The sequence below is a fragment of the Pan paniscus genome, chromosome 4, assembly GCF_029289425.2.
Source record: "Pan paniscus chromosome 4, NHGRI_mPanPan1-v2.0_pri, whole genome shotgun sequence".
Taxonomy (NCBI): Eukaryota; Metazoa; Chordata; class Mammalia; order Primates; family Hominidae; genus Pan; species Pan paniscus.
Genome location: NC_073253.2, coordinates 90,106,051 through 90,132,732, shown reverse-complemented (window position 1 = coordinate 90,132,732; position 26,682 = coordinate 90,106,051). Strand labels below are relative to the sequence as shown.

Below are 26,682 nucleotides of genomic sequence, written 5' to 3'. Positions count from 1 at the left end.
ATTTTGCCACTCTGATTTGTCAATAATAGATAGTAGTTAAATAATTAGTAGTAGAAAAAGTTATAAAGAATTTTAATTAAAGTGGAAGATCACAGAATATTTAGAAAAAAGAAAATTTATGAGAAAATTTGCAATTAGCTCAAACAAGACTATACCGCTAAAATATCTATCCACATTTTTCTAATAAATAATTATTTTACTTCACAGTCTTCCAAAAAAATAAACATTATTTGTTTATAAACACACACTAGTTTTCCATTAATTTATATTAAATGTGAAGTGTGTGATCAGTGAATTTTTTTGAAGTCTCATAGAAGGTTACTTTTCAAAGAAATTGAAGATTTTGGTGAGACTTAAAATACTGAGGTGATAGATTTACTGCTGACTGGATCTGGGTTATTTCTTCAACGAGACATGTTTCAAACAGCTGACACTGTTGAGTAAGCAAAAGAGACGCTTGACTTTAAGCAACATGAATAATACTGTTCATCAACAAATGTGCAAGATACTTGAAAGTGCATAATCACATTCTTTCTCATAAACTGTCAGCTTGATTCTGTCCCCCAGAGGATAACAAGTCTTTATAAATCTACCATGGCTATGTGACAAGGGAAAACGTTCATCCGAGACACAAGCACAAATTCTCCTTGCCATGGACCTCTGCACCCAAACTAGCAGCAGCAGAAGCAATTGAGGGCCACTTTTCTCATAAACAGAGAATTCTCTGATGCCATTTCCAGAGCCACTTATTTAGGAAACAGAGTATATATCTCTCAACAACTCTATCTAGAAACCAGAGTTTTTACCAGTTCAAACCAAACAAAAATAAGTCAACCCTGTGTGACCTTCTGCAGGCAGAGGCTCCATGCTGATTGTTGGATGGCATTTGACAAGTTTCACTGCTTTGTACTTAAAAATACAAGCATAAGCGAACGTTGAACTTAATATGATTATTTTTGTTTTAGTTGATATTTTAAAATAACACCATTTCAATTTTATCCACAGTTCTTCTAGAAAGTAATCACACCTATATCACAGTGTAATTTTGAGGAGTAAATGCGTTTACAAACACCAATCACTTACTGATGCACTAAATAAATATTAATGACTACAGAATTACAGCCTATTACATATTGCCATGTGTGAGGTTATACAATAGGCTTAATTTTTTCATGCAGTAACATAGGGAATACCTACTGGATTAAGAAAGTCATATAGAAATAAACACAAAGAAAAACAAAGTATTATTGGAAAAGTACAGCAAAGTATTAATCTTTGTTTCTAATATCAACTGTACAAAAATAGATATGTTAGTATTCAGCATTTTTCTGAAGACAAAAGGGAAGAGCAAATATTAAATAATGTGATCAAGCAAAATTCATTATGTGATTTTTTAAAATTATTTTTAAAACTTCATCAAAATGGTGTAAGTTTTTAGTACAAACCTGTATAAATTATGTACTGACATTCATTTCTTTTAAATAAATAAATTTTTTTATTTAATTGCCTACTAAACTTGGGAAAGTCTTTTAAATTATGAAATAACTATTAACTCCTTTAAAACTTTTTTTTTTTTTTTTTTTTTGAGACGGAGTCTGGCTCTGTCGCCCAGGCTGGAGTGCAGTGGCGCGATATTGGCTCACTGCAAGCTCCGCCTTCCGGGTTCACGCCATTCTCCTGCCTCAGACTCCCGAGTAGCTGGGACTGCACATGCCCGCCACTGCGCCCACCTAATTTTTTGTATTTTTAGTAGAGACGGGGTTTCACCGTGGTCTCAATTTCCTGATCTCCTGATCCGCCCGCCTCGGCCTCCCAAAGTGCTGAGATTACAGGCGTTAGCCACAGCGCCCGGCCTATTCCTTTAAAACTTATAATGCAGTTTATGGCTCTACTTCGCTAAAAAAATTAACAAGCATCTTTTGAATTCTATTGTAAAGACAAATCAATCATTAATTTAAAGTGAAAATGTGCCTTTCTGAGAATTTTTTGTCTGGAGAAAATTTTGATGAAATATTTACTGTTATCGGTTATAAATGAGAAGAAGAGTGTGAACATTCTTCAGAAACGAAAGCCCACATCCTTAACTAGGAAACTGCTGGCTCCCACATTGGTGATTTTTTTTTTAAGGTTGTAAATTGAGATGAAAATTACAAACATGACTAACCAAAATAGTAGAAAAAAAATTTCCTTTTTCAGGGATATTAACATCAAGTCTGTCTTCACTGATTGAACGCTCTTGATATTTAAGCTCTCAGAATGTTATATTTTACAATGCCACTTCAAGAATAACTTAAAAGAGCCAAAGATTACATGAGATTTAATGTAAAGTCAACATAAAGACATGGTTAGGGCTTAATTTACAAAGACAATTTGTGTAAAATCTTTTCTTCCACATTTTGTTTTGTTTTGTTTTTGTTCTATTTCCTTTAAAAATGTTTCAGTAATGTTGGAGTCTGACAATTTTATTTTTTTATTTTATTTTATTTATTTATTTTTTTCAGATGAAGTCTTGCTCTGTCGCCAGGCTGCAGTGCAGCCGTGCGATCAAGGCTCACGGCAACCTCCGCCTCCCGGATTCAATCGATTCTCCTGCCTCAGCCTCCTGAGTAGCTGGGACTGCAGGCGCCCGCCACCACGCCCAGTTAATTTTTGTATTTTTAGTAGAAATGGGGTTTCACCTTGTTGGCCAGGATGGTTTCGATCTGTTGACCTCGTGATCCGCCCACCTCAGCCTCCTAAAGTGCCACCACGCCTAGCTAATTTTTGTATTTTGAGTAGAGACAGGGTTTCACACATTGGCCACGCTGGTCTTGAACTCCTGACCTCAGGTGATCAGCCTGCCTCATCCTCCTAAAGTTGGGATTACAGGCATGAGCCACTGCACCCAGCCTATTTCCAGCATTCTTAAAGAAAAGAAAATACAACCAAGAATTTTATTTCCCACCAAACTAACTTCATAGGTGCAGAAGAAATAAAACCTTTGTTAGATAAGCAATTGCTAAGGGAATTTATTTCAACTAGAACAGCCTTACAAGAGGTCCTTAAGGGAGTACTAAGCATGGAACTAAAAGAATGACACCTGCTACCACACTCGCGACAGATCCTGGAAAGGCTGTAAAGAAAATAGAACTCTTATTCATGTTGGTTAGAATGTAAATTATGTTCAGCCACAGTGGCAAGAAGTTTGGAGAGTTCTCAACGAACTTAAAACAGCTACCATTCAATCCAGCAATTGCATTACTGTGTATATACCCAAAGGAAAATAGATCTTTATACCAAAAGACACATGCACTTCTATGTTCATTGCAACACTAGGCACAATGGCAAAGACATGGAATCAGCCTAGGTGCCCATTAATGAAAGATCGGATAAAAAAAATGTGGTACATATACACCATGGAATACTATGCAGCCATAAAAAAGGAATAAAATCACGTCTTCTGCAGCAATGCGAATGGAACTGAAGGTCATAATCTTAAGCAAATTAAATCAGGAACAACAACAACAACAAAAAACAAATACCACATGTTCTCGCTTATAAATGAGAGCTAAAATTGAGCACACATGGACATAAATAAGGGAACAAAAGACATGGAAGACCACTGGAAGAGGGAGGGAAGGAGAGGGAGGATGGGTTGAAAAACCACTGGGTACAATATCACTACCTGGGTACAATATACCCATATAACAAACTTGCACATGTACCCCTGTATATAAACAAAAGTTGAGTTTCTTAAAGAGTGATTTTAAAACACAGAAGATGCTAAATTTCTAAATAATTCAGTGTAATTCTAGATGATCCTTAAGAGAAATTATGACAACAATTTTGACATTTCTATAATATTTTAACAGAAATTTATTACAGAAATGTTTTAGCAGAAATTTATAAATTAATAATTTATAAGAGAAAGTATAAGTTTTACCTTTTAAATCACTTCAGGAATGTTTGGTGTGTGTTCTTCTTACATATTGCTGTGGTTGAGTCCTGCATAAAAATAAAACAAAAATATAAAACATATTTCAACACATAAAAATCTATGCATAATTAAAACATATTTATTATGTCATACATTAAACAGAGCTGAGTTTGGAGAGCAAATACATTTTTGAAGAGATAAATTTTTGAGAAGTTTGAACTGCGAGTTTTTTTTTCCTTTTTAGGGCATGACATTTTGAAACTATGTCCAGTTAGAATTTTAGCTCCGTCACGTGTTAGCCATGTAGATATGGGCAATTTAGTCTTGTTCTTTGACCATGGTATGTCAAGACATAAAGAAGTTTTAACTTCAGTGTTACAATTTATTTAAACACTTAGTATTATGCCTTAAACGTGGTCAAAATTTAAATATAAACTATTTTAGTGATTTTATATAATATTAAATGTTTATAAGTTATTTTAATAACTTTAATGTTTTATGGTTTTAATAACTACTGCACTTTCAAACAAAGAGAATATGAAAGATCAGAATAGAAATCCAAGAAACAAGGTTCAGTATAACCTAAAGTATAATATGATTAACAAGGGAGTATTATAAATCAATAAAAAATATATATTGTTCTAGAATTGTGACTATTAGATATTTCAATAAATTAAAATTTGAATATAATCCCTAATGTATACATTATGTGCATTATACCAAATAATATATATGTTGTATGTATACACAACATAATGCTCATTGGATCGAAGTGTTAACATTGGAAAGTCAATATTAAAAGAAGAAAACTAAGAGGTAAAAATGTGTTCTCAGAAGATAATAATCCCTTTCAGAACCCAAAAGCAGGAGCATAAGAATTATGCTTATTCTCTGACCTTCTTAGCCCAAATCAGCTTACTATGTCCTTAGTTGACAATGTGATTTGATATATGATTTCTATTTCCTAAAACTGATAAAAATTACACTTACAGAGGTCAAACAGATGCCTCAAATACTTTAGGAGTATGTCAGTCATTCAGCAATTATTTATTGAGTATCTACTATGTGCCAAACATCATTATTTATACTAGGAATAAAACACATAACAAAAGAGACAAAAGACACTGCCCTCATGGTACTTTTATTTTGGGAATGCTGGGAGGGGTGGACGAGAGAAAAGTATACATCCAAATAGGCAAATATATATTGTATATCAGGTTATCCTAAGTGCTATAAAGACAGAATAAGATGTGTCAATGTTCATCAAAGTAGAAATGTCTGATACCAGATAGATGACTGGTATCTAAGAGAAAAAAATCTGGAGTTGAAGAGAGTCTGAAGTGTCTGGAAGGGGTTAGCTAGGAATGAAATTTAAGGACTGAGTCCTTTAAAGTCAGGGAAATGAGAAATAGCAATCACTAGGATGAGAAAAGTAGGAAATGGGCTGTGATGTTCTGGAAGTACTAAGAGAAAAACGAGATTTGTAGTAGCTTGGTGGTATCTATCTATCTATCTATCTATCTATCTATCTATCTATCTAATCTATCTATATCTATATCTATATCTATCTATCTATCTATCTATCATCATCATCCTCTATCTACTTATCAGGGCAAAACTTTCAGATTCTATTAGAACACATAGTACTCATAAGCTTCAGGGTTACTAGAACACCTCCATGGACCTTTTCCAAAATGACCTTCCTAAAACTAAGAGGTAAATAATATCTGATGTAACTGATTTCCAAGTTTAATTCCAGGAACTAGTGATGATACAGTGTTCAGGTGGGCTGTCATTAGGAACTGGTGTTAATCATAACTAATGCAGAATATGTATACTGCAACCCATGCTTACATGATTTGGGGTGAGAAGCAGCAAAGATTTCCAATAAATAATTTTAAAAATTGAGTTATTAGAATATTCTACTCTATGGAAAATCATGTGTAAGCATGTGGGGACCTATTTATACATAGCTCACATTTTCTGCTAAGGTTAATATAGGCTCTTTGGAAATAAGGCAAAAAGCATAAGGCTGATCATTTTATCTTGGCTCTATTGCTATCACAGGATAAGCAGCACCCTGTGCAGTGCATAGAGCCCAATGCACAGCTCTGACTCTAAGTGTGATACAGTCTCCATATATAACTGCTTAATATCTGACAAAAGAAAATTAAATTGTAATAGTTCTTAGCATATTGACAAAAATTCTGTCAATTAGGAAATGTCACCAATAAACAATTCAATTTCCTGCATTGTACACATTTATTTAAATGCGATGAAACAATCCATTCAAATACTTTTGAAAAAGAATTTATAATATTTACTTCTACTAAGAAACATATTTCACTTCACTTGAAATCACACTATCTTGTCTCCTTTATCAATCTGTGTGTGCCTAATGTTTTAAAATGCAACAATTATTTTACAGAAAATTTCAGCAGTATTCATTTTCATGTCTGAGCTCTTGAAATGATAATAAAGTACACTCTTAACTGGAGAAGGAATGTGTTAAAATATACATGTAGTTGTACAAAATGTATTCTCATTTATTATATAGGTCAGTACTTCAAAATTTTCTATGTTATTTTGCAGAGCTCTTCATTTCAATTCATTCTCCAATTTATAGGTTTATAATATAATCACAATAACTAAAGTCTCTACAGGTTGTCCATAAATAACAACAGCAAAACCTAATATTATGTGGCAGCATAATAACACAATATTAGAATCTTTTGTTGTAAGTTTCTAATTGCGTTTTTATAGAACCAGGCCAAATAAAAATAAGAATTCAAGTTTTTATTTTTAAAAATCAGAAGCTCTCTGTAAGAGTGTCAGTAAGAAAAAAAATATGTAGAAAATGTCTGTTGAAGTAAGATTTTCTCCTGAAGTCATGTCCTCCTCCAAGGAAAACTCATATCCAGTAACTATTTCTTCATCCAATATTTACTCATGTAATTTGCTAACCATCTTTACTATACTTGGTTTCATTCAGCATTCCAATAACTGAATTTAAACAGCAGAAAGGGCAATCCTCCATGTGAAAAGTTGTGTTTGTAATGTTAAACTGCACATAAATTTGGATATTTTAATGCTGTTTAACCTTAAATAAGTATTTCTAACATGATATTGGATCAGCAACAAGCCACCTATTAATTCATGAACAAATTAACTATCACATATGTGGTTATAATAACTTTTAATTTTTATTTATTTGTATTTAATTTTAATTATTTTTCAATTCAATGCCCAATTCTTACAACATGGATGGTTTTGATTATCATTACTTTCATACTTATATGTTCAGTATCATTAAATCAGAAACCGAGAGTCCCAAAATACCCTAATACTACAGGAATGGTGAAGAGGTGGCAATTGCTTGGTTTTGCATCCAAAGAACTCAGAGAAAGCCGGTATGAGTAATCAAAAAGTGAACTCCAGGTGTATTGACCCTGAGATTCATATGAGGTCAAACCCTAGTTAAAACCTTGATTTTTGCTAGTGAAGCCCCTGAGCAGAGAACCTAGGTAAGCCATATCCAAACTCCTGACCCAAGGAAACCTTGAGATACTTTATCACCCACAACAGAAAACAAATACAGTGTTTGGGACTTGAAAATTGTGTGCTGCTGCAACAAACGCCTAAAAATAGTGTGACTGGCTTTGAAACCAGAAAGTCAGTAGAAGCTGGAAGGATTTGAAGAAGCACAAGAGTGAAAGTCTAAATCCCCCTCAACCAATTGTTAGAAAACTGGATTTTGAAGATGCTCAGGCCCTCAGCCCTCTGAGGGAGGGCTCAGAGGAAAGTGAGGAATGTTACTGAAAACTAGAAGAGAGATGGCATTGTGCTATGCAGTAAAAGAATATTAGCAAAACCATGTACTGTCGTTATGCACCAATCAGAGCTTTTAAATGATGAAATTGGATATATAGCTGATCTTTAAGCAACATAGATTTGAACTACATGGTTCCATTTTTATGTGGACTTTCTCCCACCTCTGCCACCCCTGAGGCCCCGAGACCAACTCTTCCTTTTCCTCCTCCTACTCAGACTACTTAATGTGAAGAAAATAAGGATGAAGGCCTTTATGATGATCTACTTCCACTTCATGAATAGTAGATTTATTTTCTCTTTCTTATGACTTTCTTATTTACATTTTTCTCTAGATTACTTTAGAATACAGTATTTAATACATAGAACATACAAAATATGTGTTAACTGACTGTATATGTTATCTGTAAGACTGCTGGTCAACAGTAACCCATTAGCAGTTAAGTTTTGAGAAGTCAAAAGCCATTTGTGGATGTTCAGCTGCACAGAGGATTAGTCCCCCTAGCCCCTGTGTTGTTCAAGAGTCAACTGTATAGCTAAATGCCACAGATGCTGCCTGAATTCTTCTTGTAGTTTATAGTAAAATGTGAGAGAAGAGAGATAGATTGAGGAAAGGGTAGACATGAATAGAAGTAGATGATTTTTAAAATAATTGGCCTTTCCAAGTGGCAAGAGATGCCTACCAAAAATGGCTGCTGAAAGTATGTCTTACAAATAAAAAAAAAAATGGAGGTGCGACTGCACAACCTTTAGTTAAAATCTTGGAAAGTTCAAAACGTCAAGAAGACTTAATTCACACTAAGTTCCTTTCAATAAATTAACGGTATGCCTTACAGATTTTCTCAACCAAGAGCCATAGCCTTTAGATAAGCCGCAAAATCCAATCAAGAAAATCCAACATTTCAGAAGTGTAAGGTACTAGTTATTGCTGTCCCCAACACTTCTGAAATGCTGGATTTTCTTGATTGGGTGTTAGGGACTAGTTATTGCTGCTCATCTTCCATTTTCCTATTTTTGAAACAATGTTGATAAATGTTGTCCTATCCTTGCCCACCATTATAAATTGGGAGAGTTCGGGGGCAATAACTTGTCTCTTAAGTTGTGCAACTTCACAGTAGAGAATTGTGCTCCAGGGGCTCTACTTACGGAACTACACTGAGGCCTCTTATATATGCTTGGATTTGATTTATAAGTTATACTGACTTGATGATATTTTGATGAGATTCTGGATTTTGAGCTGATGGTGTAATGGGATGAGAATCCGAGGAACCCTGAAAGGGGGTGGACATATTTTGCATTTCAGAAAGACTTAAACAGTTCTGTATTAGAGAGTGGTAGATTCCCACCTCCTATTGTACAGGTACTGCGTAATCATTTTACCTTGAGTGTGGGTAGGATCTAAGAATATGATGGGATAGTCAGCCTGTTAGTATGATGGTACATTATGTTATGTTACATTATAAGACTCCACCATAGCAGGCTGATTCTCCTGCTGACTTGGCAGAAGTAAGATACTATTTTGGTTAGGTCCTAAGGGCTACTTCTGGAAGCTGAAACTGACATCTGGCTAATAGCCAGCAGAAGATGGGAAAACTAGTTCTACAACTGCAAGGAACTAAATTCTTCCAATGAATTAAATAAGCTTGGCGAAGACCTTGAGCCTCAGGTGGGATCATAGTCCTGACCAATACATGGTTTAGCCTTGTGATAGCCAGGTAACTCAGGTCTACAGGCCTGATTTACAAAAACTATGAAATAATTGGATGCTGTTTTAACCCAGTACATTTGTGATAATTTGTCATATGGCAATAGACCAATAATTCATCAACCCTCATAATAACATTAGGAATCCATAAATTCCTAATTTAACATTTTGCTTAGTTAAATATAAATGCATTGTTTCAGTAGTCCCCAAAGAGTCTTTCATTCCATATTATCATTTTGAGAATGTTAGCAATTGTGAAAACTTTAAAAAATATTATGTCATATATTCTTAAATTGTACTTAACAAAAACCTGGAAAATAAATTTTTAGAAAAAACAAAATAAGGAGTTTGAAAAATAGAGCACTTACAAATTATAAATAAGATTATTTATGAAATGCTTTTATAGTCTATTTGTATGAGTAATTATTTATCCTTTATTTAAATACTTGAAATGTAGAAATTAACAATAAGTGTTTTGTAAATAAGAATTGCTAGAGGCCGGGCGTGGTGGCTCACGCCTCTAATCCCAGCACTTTGGGAGGCTGAGGCAGCAGATCACAAGGTCAGGAGATCAGTACCATCCTGGCTAACACGGTGAAACCCTATCTCTACTAAAAATACAAAAAAATTAGCCAGGCGTGGTGGCGGGTGCTTGTAGTCCCAGCTACTTGGGAGGAGAATGGCGTGAACCCAGGAGGCAGAATTTGCAGTGAGCTGAGATGGAGCCACTGCATTCCAGCCTGGGTGACAGAGCGAGACTCCGTTTAAAAAAAAAAAAAATTGATAGAGAAAAATAGTTATATTCTGTGTGGTGTGGCTTTGTACTTTCAACCTAAAATGATAATTCAGATTGTATTGACTGAATAGCATTGGAAAATCATCAACAATACAACTCCACTATGTAATATAATTAGAATGCAATGAATGAATAATCCATCGCTCCTTGGAATGTAGAAATTAACAATAACTGCTTTGTAAATAAGGATTGCCAGAGAAAAATAGTTACATTCTGTGTGGTGTGGCTTTGTAATTCAACCTAAAAATGATAATTCAGATTGTATTGACTGAATAGCATTGGAATGTCATCAGCAATACAACTCCACTATATAATATAATTAGGATGCAATAAATAAATAATACTTTGTTCCTTGATACAAGGTGCTGCTTGTTAGTGTAGGGGTCATTTGTAAGCCAATTTTGTTATAACACTTAAACAGCATTGTTGTTAAATTGTGATAAATGGGAAACCATAAATTGGGAGAGAATTTTAATGGTCATTATCTTCATTAGCTAATGAGATGTGCTAATTATGTTTGTAAGTGACAATAATTTAGTAGCCCTGGCTTAAAGGGCTCACGGAGCAATAACTAGGTCAGTCCTCTTCAATGTGTTTTCACAATGTTGGAAGGGACTTGATAATGAGAACCTAAACTTGATAGTAATGTTTTCTATAAAATTATTCATTAAAATGTCTCCTTAAATTATGTCAGGTTTTATGTTGTTCTTCCATAATACATATGCATAAATTCTAAGGTACTGAGAGTGTGGGATCAAAAATTAAATTAAGGTAGTGGTATTTGAAATGTGGCACCTAGCCCCATGGGGATCCCTGAGAGACTGTCAGGGGTGTTCGAGGCTGAAACTATTTTTGTAATAATCAAATGCTGTATTTTCTGTTTTCACTGTGTTGACAGTGACAGTGATGCTAAAAAGAAATGCTGGTGGGTAAAAATACCAATGCCTTTGATTTAGCCATTCAGTAATGTCTACATATATCAGTTATCATGTTGTACGCTAGAAATATATACAATCGTATTTGTAAATTAAAAATCGATCAGTTAAGTAATTAATTGATTTGAGAAACACTGGTGCCTTTGCATACATCAAGGAAGTGGCTCTAAACCATATTAAGACTCATTATATTCTTCAACACTTAACACAAGCAGGAAAGAAAGAAGGGAGGAAGAAAAGAGAAAGAGAAAAAGCAAAGAAGGAAGAATGGGGGAAAGAAGGGAAGGGAAGGGAGGGAAGGGGAGGGGAGGGAAGGGGAAGAAGGGACAGGGACGGGGGGACAGAGGGATGAAGAGAGGGAAAAAGAGGTCAATTTCTCCTTGATAAAAAAAAATACACACACACAATTATGTACCCTCGAGCATGCATTGTTTTTTGTATTCATTGTGCAGAAATCGGAACTACGCATGAAGCTCTAATACTGTGTTATGAAGCCAAGTACATGTGTGGCACTTTGAGTTGTGAGCTGTGAGCTACACTAGCTGTTCTCTCATGGAACATTTTTACCTAGTTTTTATTTGCATAGTGTCAGAAAAAAAAATGTGATTGCTTAAAGTTGGGTATTGGGTAGATATTTTTTTGACTGTGAAAAGAGACCCTGCCTCTTCAAAGAAACTACTTGTTAGCATTTGTTGCCAGTGATGAAGTTCAACATTTCAAACAAATATAAAATTTTGGAAAGCTTGCATTTGTCTCATGGATTTGACAGTACTGTAACCCTTAAATAATTTCCTGATGAGATTATTGATATTAGCAATTGTGATTTTTAAAATAATGTGTGTCCATATTGAAAGATACATACATCTTTGTGAACAACTTTTTAAAAAATGATTGATGCATGGGTAAAAAAATGTTACAAATAATATATGGGTAACAAATGTTCTCACAGTGTAAGATTGAACAATGGATTTTAATTAACAAAATATAAAAGTTTAATAAGGTAGCTTTAGGTTCCATTTGGCAATTAAACTTTATAAAACCTACCAATTGTTGAGTTCAGGTGTACTATTTTAAAAACTCACAACTATCTGAAAAAGGATTTTAAAATGCCTCCCTTTTCAACTACATGTATGAATAAAGTTAGATTTTTTTAAGGTGTGAGCTCTTTCATTGTTTACTACTAGCTAAGGAAAAGGTTATGGTATTTTAAATCTTATTTACCTAAATATAAAAATACAAATACATAACGGTATGTAGAATAAATTGCATATCTATTCTACTCATATGTAGTCATTAAAATGTATTTCTTTTTCAATCTAAATATTTATTTTGTAAAAGGAATTAATAACAATGTAAACGTGCCTCAAATGCAATCAATTCAAATTATACTTTATAAGAACCTCATTATTATTTTAATACATACGGATAATTTTTCTGAGTTATTTACCTAGTTAGTGCTAACTACAGATATAATAATGCTTCAGTTTAAATGCTACAACCAGACCATGAATACTCTATGAAACAGCGAATTTTGCCAGTGAAGATACTGATGTTCTTGACCAAGTTACTAGTTTGCATATTGAGTTCTCCAAAGAATCTTAATCAAAAAATGCTTTAAAATTATCCCAAGGCATAAAAATGTAAATATTAGCATAATTATTACATAATTACTTCAGCAAATCATTACAAGTTGTGAATGATAGCCCAAAGTCAGATATGAATTAAATATGAAAATATTTAATTTAATAGCGTGTACACATAAATATATAATATATACACGTAATATCAAAATTTTCACCATCCTGTATCATGCTAATTCTGAAGCACCATTTTAATCTTCAGAAGATCACGTAAAACGCAATTGGAAATATGGCTGTTGTAGATATCTACATACATAAAGACCCAGAAACCACCACAACAAAACCCCATAAAGACACAGAAACCACCACAACAAAACCCCACAAAGCGGAAAAATCTTGTTAGGTATCTAAAGTTTTCTATATGATCCAATTCATTATTAACAATCAACTATTTTTAAAAAGTCACACATAATAAAATAAGTCCAATATTTTACATTTCAAAATCTTGGTTTTGAAAAATATGTGGCTTTAGAGTGACATAAAATTAGTGCTTCTTTGACAGACTGGGTACATTTTTATGCCCAGCAGGAAAGTGAGCTAAGATATTCATCAAGCACAGTCTAAATTCTCCATTTTACTGGTTGACAAATCTATTGTGGTGACTAGTTTCCCAAGAATGATTTTCTGGCAATAAGAACAAAGATTTAAGGAAAAGAAAAATGATCTCAGGATACAAATTGATAATGATATGAGAGACGAGTGAGATAACCTGAAGATATCTAAATAAACTCAATTCAATCTCAGACAAATGTCATCATTATCTCAATTTTGCCTAAGAAAACACACATCAGTTATTCATATTAGATTATAGTTAATGAGCAACTTTCAAATTACATTTATTTTATATTTCCTCCCTAATATTTATGTCCTTTTCTCTAACTACACTTTCTGTTAGAGTTGATACTTCTCTGAAAAGACAAACTTTTTTTTCCTGGTTATTATAAAGAAAAATAGTGTTTCATTAATAGAAAAATATTCCTAAAAGTCAAGAGAAAAAGTCCAAAAAAAATTTAATAAACTCCTTTTTCCTCTATGAATGCCAAGAGTGTTTTGTTATTTGTGAAAAAATATGTAGCAAAACCCCTTTGGAATAAATGTACAGTTTTGTAATTACCTGGATGTATACTATTTCTGCTTGACAAAAGAAACATTCAAAATAAAAGTGCCAGTTTATTTCTGAATGCCCAGGAATATAAGGCTCAGGGGCAATGTAAAAGATTATATATAGTAAGCTAAGAACATGGACTTAGACCAAGACTGAAGGAGTATCAAAATAAAAAAAAATTACATTTATTTTCAAATAAGTGGAAAACTGGGTGTACCATTCTGATATACTTATGCATAAAAATTAAAATAAAAAATATAAATATTTTATGCCTGTACCATGCTAGATTTTTACATTGCTAGAGCAATGAGCACTCTTTCTTGAACACCACTGTTATTGGTGATAAAAGACAAGATGTGAAGATTAATTTTATGTGCCAACTTGACTGGACTATGAGATGCTCTGAAAACTGGGAAAGCATTATTTCTGGGTGTGTCAGTGGATGTGTTTCTGAAAAAGATTAGCTTTTGAATTGGTAGCTAGTAAAGATGATTGACCTCACAAATGTGGGTGGACATCACCAAATCTATTGAAGATCTAAATAAACCAAAAAAGGGAAGCAGGGCAAATGCACCCTCTGCTTGAGCTGGGACATCCATCTTCTCCTCCTCTTGGATAGAGGCACTCTCGGTTTTAGGGACTTTGACATGGGCTGTGACTTACACCATTATCTCCCCTGGTTCTCAGGCTTCTGGGTTTATACTGGAACAATACCATCTTTCCTCAGTCTCCAACTTGCCAATGTTAGATTGTAGGACTTCTCAGCCTCCATAATTGAGTGAGTCAATCCCTTGTAATAAATCTCTATCTACCTAGCTTATTGGTTCTATTTCTTTGAAGAACCCTGACTAATACACTAGAGAATGCTTTATGCAGGAAAATAACCTGAAAGCTTTTCAGTCTAAACATTTCCTTTTGGCAGCAATTTGAATTTGAGGAGATAAGATATAAATATAGAAATTAGAGTTACACTATTTCCATAGCACAAGAAAAAAAGTATGTTTGTTTGTTTGAGACAGGGTCTCACTCCATCGCCCAGGCTGGAGTACAGTGGTGCGATTTCACCTCACTGCAATCTCTGCCTCCCGGGTTCAAGTGATTCTCTTGCCTCAGCCTCCTGAGTAGCTGGGATTACAGGCACGTGCCGGCACGCCCGGCTGAATTTTTTTTTTTTTTTTTTGTATTTTTAGTAGAGACGGGGTTTCACCATGTTGACCAGGCTGGTCTTGAACTCAGGCCTCCAGCGATCCGCCCAACTCGGCCTCCTAGCGTGCTGGGATTACAGGCGTGAGTCACTGTGCCCGGCCTTGCTATTTTAAATCTAAATATTGAAAAGGAAGAGGGGAAGATATATGAGCCATAAGTAATGGTAAAATACACAAGATTAACTCTGGAAGGTGTGCGCTTATGTTTCAGAGAGTGTCTTATACAATTTAGTAAAGGGTAACTTCATGACTAAAAAAATTGCAGAACAAAATGTGGAACATGTTTAGGAGTTGGAAGGAACGCATAATATGTTCATTTTTGGGCAATCTGAATTTCAGGTTTTGGACATCTGGATAGACAAAGCCAGTCTACTGAATGTATAAATGTGCAATTCAATGTTTGAAGATCAGATATAGATTTGGATATTTTGGTCATAGAGACAATAAATAAGGCAGTATTCATGGTTCAGATAGTTTAAAGAAAATGTGCAGAATTTATATATAGTGTGAAATAGGGGTTCAGTTTCATAACCAATTTTCCCAGTACCATTTACTAAAAACGAGGTCCGTTTCCCAAAGTATGTTCTTATCATCTTTGTCAAAGGTCACTTAACTGGAAATATGTGGCTCCATTTCTGGATTCTCTGTTTTGTTCCATTTTTCTATGTGTTTATTTTTATATCCGTATCATTATGTTTGGGTTACTAGAGCCTTGTAATATAATCTGAAGTCAGGCAATGTGATGCCTCCAGCTTTGTTCTTTTTCCTCAGAACTGTCTTGGCTATTTGGGCTAATTTTTTTATTCCATATAAATTCTAGGACTTTTTTTTTCTAATTATGTGAAAAATGATCTTGGCATTTTGATAGGGATTGTACTGAATCTATAGATTGCTTCCAATTCATGAGTATAAAATATTTTTCCATTTGTTTGTGTCATTTTCAATTTCTCTCACAGGTATTTTGTAGTTTTCCTTGCAGAGGTCTTTTACTGCCTTGGTTAAATTTATTCCTAGGCATTTTGTTTTGTTTCGTAGCTATCGTAAAAGGGATCACCTTCTTGATTTCCCTCTCATATATCATCATTGGTGTTTAGAAACACTACTGAATTTTGTAATTTGATTTTGTACCCTGAAACATAACTGAATTTATTTATCAAATCTGTCAATTTTATATAATTTCAACTATTATTTTAGATTCATGAGGTACATGTGCATGTTAGTTGCGTGAGTATTTTGTGTGACAGTGAAGTTTGAATATGATTGGTCGCATCACCCAGGTAGTGAACAGAGTAGCCAATAGGTAGTTTCTTGGGCTTTTCCTCCTTCCCTCTTCCCACTCTCTAGTAGTCCCCAGTGTTTATCTTTCCCATCTTGATATCACGTGTACCCAATGTTTAGTTCCCACTTATAAATGACAACATACTGCATTTATTTTTTGTTCCTGCATTAATTTGCTTAGGATAATGGCCTCCAGTTGCACACATATGGCTGCAAATGACATGATTTCACTTTTTTATGCCTTCATAGTATTCCATTGTGTATACGTACCATATTTTCTTTATCCAATCCATTACTGATGGGCACCTAGGTTGCTTCCATGTCTTTGCTATTGTGAATAGTGTTGCAATGAACATATGCGTGATTGTGTCTTTTTGGGTATTCCTTTGGGTATTGGTTGAATCTTTAGGTTTTTCTAGATATAAGATCAAATCCTCAGCAAACAGGGATAATTTATGCTTATTTTCCAATTTAAATGTCATTTATTTCTTTCTCTTGCCTGATTGTTCTATGTAGGACTTCCTGCAACTCAATACAGATTAAAGACTTAAACAGATTGGGCACAGTGGCTCACACCTATAATCCTGGCACTGGTATGTCAAGATAGGAGGATCGCTTGAGCCCAGGAATTTGAGACCAGCCTAGGAAACACAGAAAGACCCCATCTCTATAGCACATTTTAAAAATTAGCTGGGCATGGTTATCTTCCCAACTACTTGGGAGGTTGAGGTGGGAGGATCATGAGTCCAGAAGGATGAGGCTGCAGTGAGCCATAATTATGTACTGGATACAAGCCTGAGGGACAGAGCAACACAGACCCTATCTCAACAACAACGAAAAAGACTTAAGCATAAGAACTGAAACTTTAGAAGTACTGGAAGAAAACCTAGGGAAAACTCTCGGGACATTGGCCTAGGTGACAAATTTATGACTAAGACTGCATAAGCAGCAACAACACAAAGTAGACAAGTGGGACTTAGTTAAACTAAAATGCTTCTGCGCAACAAAATAAACAACTAACAGAGTGAAGAGACAACCTGTTGAATGGGAGAAAATATTTGCAAACTATTTCTTCAACAGGGGATTAATATCCACAATATAGAAGTAACACAAATGACTGAACACCAACAACAGCAAAACCATTAAAAATGGGCAAAGGATAAGAATAGATATTTTTTAAAAGAAGATACACAAATGGCCAACACATAAATGTGAAAATGCTCAACGTCACTAATCATCCAAAAAATGCAAGTCAAAACCACAATGAGATAACATCTTACCCCAATCAGAAGGGCTGTTATTAAAAAGGCAAAAACCAGATAGTGGTGAAAATGTGGAGAAAAGGGAACTCTCATACACTGTTGATGGGAGTGTAAATTAGTGCAGTCTCTATGAAAACAGTATTGATATTTATCAAAGAACTAAAAATAGAACTGCAATTCGATCTAGCACTCCCACCACTTTTCCCAAAGGAAAAGATGTCAATATATCAAAAACATACCTCACTCCTGTGTTTATCACAGCACTATTCACAATAGAATATATATGGAATAAATAAAAATATCCATCAGTGTTTAAATAGATAAAGAAAATACGCTATATATACACAATGGGATACTATTCAGCAATGGAAAAAATAAAATCATGTCTTTTGCAGCAACATGGATGCAGCTGGAGGCCATTATCCTAAGTGAAACAAGCCAGGAACAGAAAGACAAATATTACATAATCTCACTCATAAGTGAGTGTAAACAGTGTATTCATATGTATGTAGAAAATGAAATTATAGATATTGTAGACTTAGAAGGGTGAAGGGGTAAAAGTGGGGAGATTGAAGACAAATTAGTTAATGGGTACAATGCACATTATCCAGGTGACAGATACTCTAGAAGCCCTGATTTGACCACTAGGGAATCTATGAATGTAACAAAATTGCACATATACCCCATATATGTATACAAATGGAAAGGAGATAAAGAAAATGTACAGAATTCAAAAATAAAGACAGCTCAATAATACCAGGATAAGTCAACATGCAATAGGAATTACATGTCACCTATGAAGCAAGCCTGCCAAAAAAACATGAACCTGAACTAGATCATGAGGAACCACTCTCACATATCCCAGATGTGAATCATTAGACAAGATGATGACCTGAATGCTTCAAAAATAAAATCAATGTAAAACAATACATAAAGAAGGAAAAGTAAAAATAAATAAAATGATGCAGGAGATTTCTTTGTTAAAAAAAAAAGAATAAAGACATAAATCACCTAGTTGCAATGTGAATCTTGATAGGATATTGAGTAATAGAAACAGCTAGCTATAAAACTTTTTGAAGGCAAATGTGGAAATTAGAATATAAACAATATTTTATGACATAGAATTATTGTTAAACTTCCTGAAAGGAATACTGATATTGTTGTTATGTAAGATGTTAAGGAATGAATGGTGTTCCCCATATGACAAAAGCTCAACATCACCGATCATTAAAGTAATGCAAATCAAAACCATAATGAGATATAATTTCACACCAGTCAGAATGGCTATTATTAAAAAGTCAAAAAATAACAGATTCTGGCGAGGTTGTGGAGAAAAAAGGAATGCTTATCCACTGTTTGTGGGAGTGTAAATTAGTTCAACCATTGTGGAAGAGAGTGTGGAGATTCCTCAAAGACCTAAAAACAAAAATACCATTGGACTCAGCAATCCCATTACTAGGTATATACCAAAAGGAATATAAATTATGCTATTATAAAGACACATACACATGTATGTTCATTACAGCCCTATTCACAATAGCTAAGACATGGAATCAACCTAAATGCCCATCAGTGGTAGACTGGATAAAGAACAGGTGCTATATATAGGACATGGAATACTACGCAACCATAAAAAAATGAGATCATGTCCTTTGCAGGAACATGAATGGAGTTGGAGGCCATTATCCTTAGCAACCTCTAATGCAGGGATACAAAACCAAATACCATATGTTCTCACTTATAAGTAGGAGCTAAATGACGAAAACATGGGCCACATAGAGGGGAACAACACACACTGGGGCATATCTGAGGGCATAGGGTGGGACGGGGGAGAGGATCAAGAGAGATAACTAAATGGGTACTAGACTTAATACCTGAGTGATGATATAATTTGTGCAGCAAACTTCCATGACACAGTTTGCCTATATGACAAGCCTGCACATGTACCCCTGAACTTAAAATAAAAGTTAAGTAGTAAATAAATAAATCAATAAAATAGAAAATAAAAAGGAGGAAACTTATTTTTTCACTGGATTTGGAGACAAGATCTTCAAGGAGATAACTATGGATAAGTTAGATCAGAAGATTGAGACCCTAATCCACTAGAACTGTTGTCCTCATGAGAGGCTGGTCAATGATTACGAAGTAGAGCTCAATGAGAGGAATAAGTTTTTGTGTTCTATTGCTCTATAGGGTGACTATAGTCAACCATAATATATTGTCTATCCAGAAATATCTAGAAGAGAGCATTTTTAATGTCTTTACCACAAAGAAATGACAAGTGTTTGAGGTGATGGATATGCCAATTATCCTGATTTGATTATTACACAATCTATATATGTATCGAAACATCACAATTTACCCCAGAAATAGGTACAATGATTATGTGTTAATTAAAAATAAAATTAATTTAAAAAAGAAAGAAGATACAACAATGATATACACACACACCACACACGTCACACACACTCAAACACACAGGAAGAGCCTTGTGAGGACATAGCCAGAAGATGCCTATCTATGAGACAAGGAAACAGACCTCAGAGAAAACCAAAGCTGCTTACATCTTGAGTTGGATTTCCAGCCATGACAACTGTGAGAAATAAATTTCTGTTGTGTAAGCACACAGTCTGTAGTATTTTGTTATGGCGGTAGAATACTAGTGTATGGGAGAATGTTTCTTATTTAAGAGTTATGCTGAAATATTTAGAGAGGAAGTTTTATAACATCTGCCACTTGCCGTAGAGAGGCAGAGGGCAGAGAGAGAGAGAGAGAGAGAGAGAGAGAGAGAGAAAGAGATGTGAATTTAAGTTTGTAGGTATTAGCTGCACTATTTTTTCAACATTTTGGACATTTTTATGAATAAAGAATTAAGGAAAACTAAACGGAGGTGAACATTTCCAGTCTATTTTTTAAGTGAATTGGATCAAAAATAGGATTTGGAGAGGCAGTGATAATTAAACAAAATAAAGAGGAAAGCAAGTAGCAAAACAGACTGAAGATAGCCTAAGAGGAAGAAGTGGACTTAAAGTAGAGATCTGTAAACCAAATCTGAATAGAAAGAGTCACAGAGAGACACATTAATTTAAGGACTGAAGAGTGATTGTTAGTAATTGTAATGAGAGCAGTATCTGAGATGGATTGGGTCAAAGGTTCAATGATGTGGGCTTAAGAGAGAAGGCAGAATAAGAAAGTAAAAAGTAAGCATGATTAACTTTTTTTGTTTGTTTGTTTTGTTTCAAAGACTGATTGGGAGGGAAGGCTTTGACACAGTATGTTGAAGGAGTAGATAAAGTTTTGTTTTCTTAGATTAGAAAAAAAAGCATTTTGTATGCTTCAAGAAAATAATTAATGTAGAACAATGGATGGAAATACAGGAGAAAGTAGAGCAAGTTCCTGTTTTTTTGGAGTGAGATTAAATAGAACATTACAATAATAATAAACAGCCCATACTATTATTTCCTTCATTCAGAAGATAAAACTGAAGCTAAACGTAAAATGTTTATATTGACATAACATACTAACAAATAGCACTAGCTCTGTTTGATTCCAAAGTCCATTCATTTTTTTCCCACTATGTCATTCTACAAATGTATATTCTGTACCTCACTTAAAACCAGTAACCTCTACATAATAATAAGTAAAATAATTTTGAGGATGCAACCACTGCAAGGATTTCTAGGAAATCATGAATGACCACTATTATTCTCCATCAAAGGGTAAACACTTTTCTCCATACTCCCTAATGTGAAAGTTTTCAATGTAATAGCTAAATGCTAATGAAAATGCAATAATGTTAATGCACATGGGCAAACACTAAGAATAAACTAGTGAATAGATTTAACTGTTTGTAAGCAAACAATTTACTATATGCTGATAATCAGTTAGGATTGTGCAAAAGTACATTTATTTAGGAAATTTCCATCTCTATTCATATATTTGCAACTGTTCTTTGCTCATTTGAGTCTTGTAATTTTAAGGTACTAAGATGAAAAACATTTTTTGTTTTGTAAAAACAAAATAAAGCTCAAGGCATTATTTAGGAAATATTCAACAAACAGAAATATCAGGACCTAGCATAGACAATATGGTGCCTATAAATATTATTAAAACATTATCTTTCTCATTCTGGGCCTTGTGTTCCTGTGGGTTTGTTATAATTATATTATGAAGTTGTTTTGGTGTTCAAAGAGCTCGAGAGATTAGGGTCGACTGAAGTAAAAATACATATACTTATGAGGGCAAGGCAGATAATATGGAAAAATAAATTTGACTCAAGAAGCAATATGAAATGGTTCAGAAAAATATTAAAATGATCAATCATATTACTTACTGAATATGCCTTAGTATTACTGCTGTCAATTGATTGATGCAGTATGATAACTAAGAACTTCTGTTGCCCAGTGCTTGATATTTCAGGTTTAGTGTGGCATCTAGGTTTTTATGTAAAATTTCTGAATTATTAAATCTTGACAAAAAATTCAAATTAAAAAAATACATATTTTATATTTGCTAGAAATACATTGCTACTATTTCTTGGCTTATCCATGTGTGTTATCAGTTGTCTATCAATAAAGCTATCAGTAAATAGATGACTACTATGACACTCACCCAAACATGGACATAGCAATAACATCAAACCTATACCAGGATGTTACATTAAAATAGACTAAGTTAAGATTCTGAGAAATCAGTCATTACAGGTTAAAGTGTATCCTTTAAAAAGATATGTTGAAGTCTTAACCCCCAGTACTTACAGGTAAATACAATTTTTGGAGATGTAAATAAGTTAAGATGATTTCTTTAGAGTAGGCTCTAATCCATCATGAGTGGTGTCAGAAGAGAAGAGGGATACAGGTGGAGAAACAGAGACAAAACATTATGCAACAATGAAAGAAGAAAGTTTCAGCAATGTCTCTAACAAGCCAAGGAATGGCAAGGATTGCTAGCAAACTAGGCAATATCAGAAGCAAAGAGAAAGGTACATATTAGAATGTTCCCTACTGTCTTTAGAGAGAGCATGGCCTTGCTGACACTTTCAATTTGAACTTCTAGCCTCCAGAGCTAGAAAAATCAACCAATGTAATATTTATGAACAGAAGAATGAAAATGAATTCACACACTGTGGCATGTTTATATTATATAACACTACTTAGCAAGTATAAAGTACACGCAGCATGGCTGAATCTCAAAATAATTATACTGAGTGAAATAAGTCAGAAGATCCCTTCCAGAAAAAAAACCTACAAGGGTACAATTTATATAAAATTCTCAGAAGTCAATAGAATGCATAGTGAGAGAAATCTGACCAGTGTTTTCCTGGATCAGAAAGGAGGAATACATATACATTTTCTGAGATGAGAGATATATTCCTTATCTTGATTGTTGCAATGGCCTTCATAGATGAGTACATATGTCAATAATTATCAAGTTATAAACTTTATGTGTAGCTTATATACATCAGTGATATTTCAATAAACCTGTTCTTAAAAAACAAAAAAGTGTATATTTGCCGTATCAAAACTAGGAAGATAAGAATATATATATTTTGATACATGTAAAACCAATTAAATGAATTCCACTGTCTTACAAGAAAGCCATTCTAGAAAACATTGGCTTTTGGCGTATTATCATACCTTGAGAACATCTTTTTTATACTTTATAGAAAAAATATTTGGATATAATCAATGTAAAGTATTTCAAATGATGGGTGAAAATTTAATATACTACTTTGCATTGTGATGGCCTGAGAGAACTGTAAAAAATGCAATAGCATTCCAAAACCTCTGACCATGAATCATTTTGCCTTGCCATGCTTGTTACCCTTTCCACAAAGACCATATCAAGGCCCTTAAATGTTACCATATCTAAGAAAACTAGATTTGCCAATAAGTAGTAGACAATAGGGATCCTGAAGAAAAGAAAAGCTAAAGATTTTTTTTTTATTATTTTCACCACATTTCTGAGGAGAAATGATGTTGGGACCTGAGATTATATATCCACTTGATATGATTCGGCTTTGTGTCTCTGCCCAAATCTCATGGCAAATTGGAGGAGGTGCCTAACGGGAGGTGATTGGATCATGGGGGTGGATCTCCCCCATGTTGTTCTTGTGATAGTGAGTGAGTTCTCATGAGATCTGATGGCTTAAAAGCGTGTGGCACTTCCCCCATCATGCTTTCTCTCTCTCCTGCCACCATATGAAGAAGGTCATTGCTTCCCTTTCATCTTCTACCATGACTGTAAGTTTTCTGAGGCCTCCTCATCATGCTTCCTGTTAAGCCTGCTGAACTGTGAGTCAGGTAAACCTCTTTTCTTCTTAAATTACCTAATCTCAGGTACTTCTTTATAGCAATGTGAAAACTGACTAATACACCACTTAACAGTTGTATCACACAAGCAATGCTTTATGGCATTTTCCATGAATAATAATCAATTATTTTTTGTGTTCTGAGTACATTAAGAATCATTAAGGGGGAGGTGGAGCAAGGTGGCCAAATAGAAGCCTTCACTGATCAACCTCCCTGGAGGAATAGCAAATTGAATAGCTTTCCACACAAAAAATCACCTTAATAAGAATCAAACTTCAGGTGAGTGATCAAAGTACCTGGTTTTAACTTCTTATCACTGAAACAGGCTCTGAATGGGATAGGAAAGACAGTCTTGAATTGCTCCCATCTTCTGGCAGTGGCTGCATGGTGTAGAGAGAGAATATTTGCTTTTGGGGGAGGGAGAGTGCAGTGATTTGGGGACTTTGCATCAGAACTCATGGTTGCTCTATCACAGTGAGTGGCAACACTGGGCAGAATTCTGCTGGGTCCCATGGAGGGAGCATTTAGACCAGCCCTAGCCAGAGGGAAATTGCCCACCCCAGCAGACAGAATGTGACTTCCAGCAAGCCCCACTACCATGCGATAAATTGCTCTGAGGTTCTAAATAATCTTGAAAGGTAGTCTAGGCCAAAAGAACTGCAATTCATGGGGCAAATCCTGCTGCTTTGCTGGGCTTGGAGCCAGTGAACATGGGGGACAAGTGACCTAGTGAGACACCAGCTGGGGTGACCAAGTGAGTACTTGTGCCACTCCTCTGCTAATCTGAGGGAGCGCAGCTCACAGCTCCAGGAGAGACTCCTCCCTTCAACTGAGGAGAGGAGAGGGAAGAGTAAAAATAACTTTGTCTTGCAACTTTGATACCAGCTCAGCCATAGTTGGATAGGGAACTGGGCAGAGTCCTGAGGCCCCCATTCCAGGCTCTCACTCCTTGATGTTATTTCTAGACCCACACTGGGCCAGAAGGGAACCCACTGTCTTGAAGGCAAAGAACAAATTCTGGCAGGATTCATCCCCAGCTGAATAAAGAACCCTTGAGCCCTGAATAGTCAGAATCAACAGCCAAGAATTACTCATTGTGGGCCTTGGATGAGACTCAGGTGTGACTCAGCACATTCCTAGCAGTGGTGGCTACAGGATAAACTTGAGAAAAGGAGAGGAAAGAGTAAAGGGAACTTTGTCCTGCAGCTTAAGTATCAGCTTGACCACAAGGTATAGAGCACTAAGCAGGCTGTTAGGGTCCTGGATTCTAGGCCTTGGCTCTTGGACAGCATTTCTGCACTGGCGCTAGGCCAGAGGGGAGCCCATTGCCCTGAACGGAGAGTCCCAGTCCTGGGAGTATTCACCAGAAGCTGATTGAAGAGCTCTTGGGCCTTCAGTAAGCATGACCAGTAGCCAGGCAGTACTGGCCACAGGCCTGCGGTGGTAGTGACTGTGGGGAGCAACTCCTCTGCTTGTGGAAAGGGGAGGAAGGAGTAGGAAGGACTTTGTCTTGTAGCATGCATGCCAGCTCAGCTGCAGTAGAATAGAGCACCAGGTACATTCCTAAGGTTTCCAACATCAGGCCCTGGCTTCAGGACGACATCTCTGGACCAGAACTCACTGCCCTAAAGAGAAGGACAAAAGCCAGGCTGTCTTTGCCACCTGCTGTTTTTAGAGCCCTAGGTCCTTGAGTGAACACAGGCGGTAGCCAGGAGGTGGTTACTGCAGGCCTTCGGTGAGAACCAGAACTGTGCTGTCTTCAAGATTCATCCAGTGCAGTCCCAGTGGTGATGGCCATGGGGTTGTTTGTGTCAACCCTCCCCCAACTCAAGGCAACTCAGCACAGAGAGAGAGACTGCTTGTTTTGGAAAAAGGAAGGAAAGGAAAAAGAGTCTCCAACCAGTAATCCAGAGAATTCCTCAAGATCTTATCTAAAACCACCCAGGCAGCACCTCTATGGAATCTTCAAGAGCCACACCATTACTGGGCTTTGGGTGCCTCCAGTGCAGATTGGCTGAAGTGACCAGAAACTTAGATTACAACACCCAAGTCCCTTTGAATACCTGGAAAGCCTTTCTAAGAAGAATGAGTACAGCAAGCCCAGAATATGAAGACTATAATAAATACCTAAGTTTTCACTGCACAGAAGCTGACAAACATCCACAAGCACTAAGACCACCCAGGAAAACATGACCTCACTAATAAATAAGGCACCAGGGACCAATCCTGAAGAGAGAGTTATGTGACCTTTCAGACAGAGAATTCAAAATAGCCATTTTGAGGAAACTCAATGAAATTCAAGATAACACAGAGAAAGAATTCAGAATTGTATGAGATAAATTTAACAAAGAGATTTAAATGATTAAAAAAGTCAAGCAGAAATTCTGGAGTTGAAAATACAGTTGACATACTGAAGAATGTGTCAGTCTCTTAGCAGCAGAACTGATCATGCAGAAGAAAGAATAAGTGAGCTTGAAGACAGGTTATTTGAAACTACACAGTCGGAGGAGAAAAATGCAAAAAGAATAACAATAATGAAGCCTACCTGCCACATCTAGAAAATAGCCTAAAAAAGGAAAATCTAATAGTTATTGGCCTTAAAGTAGATAGATAATGAGAGCCTGGGTAGAAAGTTTATTCAAAGGTATAATAACTTCTCAAATCAAGAAAAATATACAACATTTAAGTACAAGAAAATTAT

The 26,682-nt window shown here is 35.3% G+C and overlaps 1 protein-coding gene across 1 annotated transcript in view; it reads right to left on the bottom strand.

Annotated features, from left to right (window-relative positions):
* CDH18 (cadherin 18) overlaps window positions 1-26,682 on the bottom strand; it is a 1,104,671-nt gene that overhangs the window by 777,912 nt on the left and 300,077 nt on the right. Inside the window, exon 2 of the mRNA XM_014344962.5 lies at window positions 3,923-3,984. The gene's annotated coding sequence lies outside the window, so the exon portion shown is untranslated. The remainder of the gene's footprint in view (window positions 1-3,922; window positions 3,985-26,682) is intronic.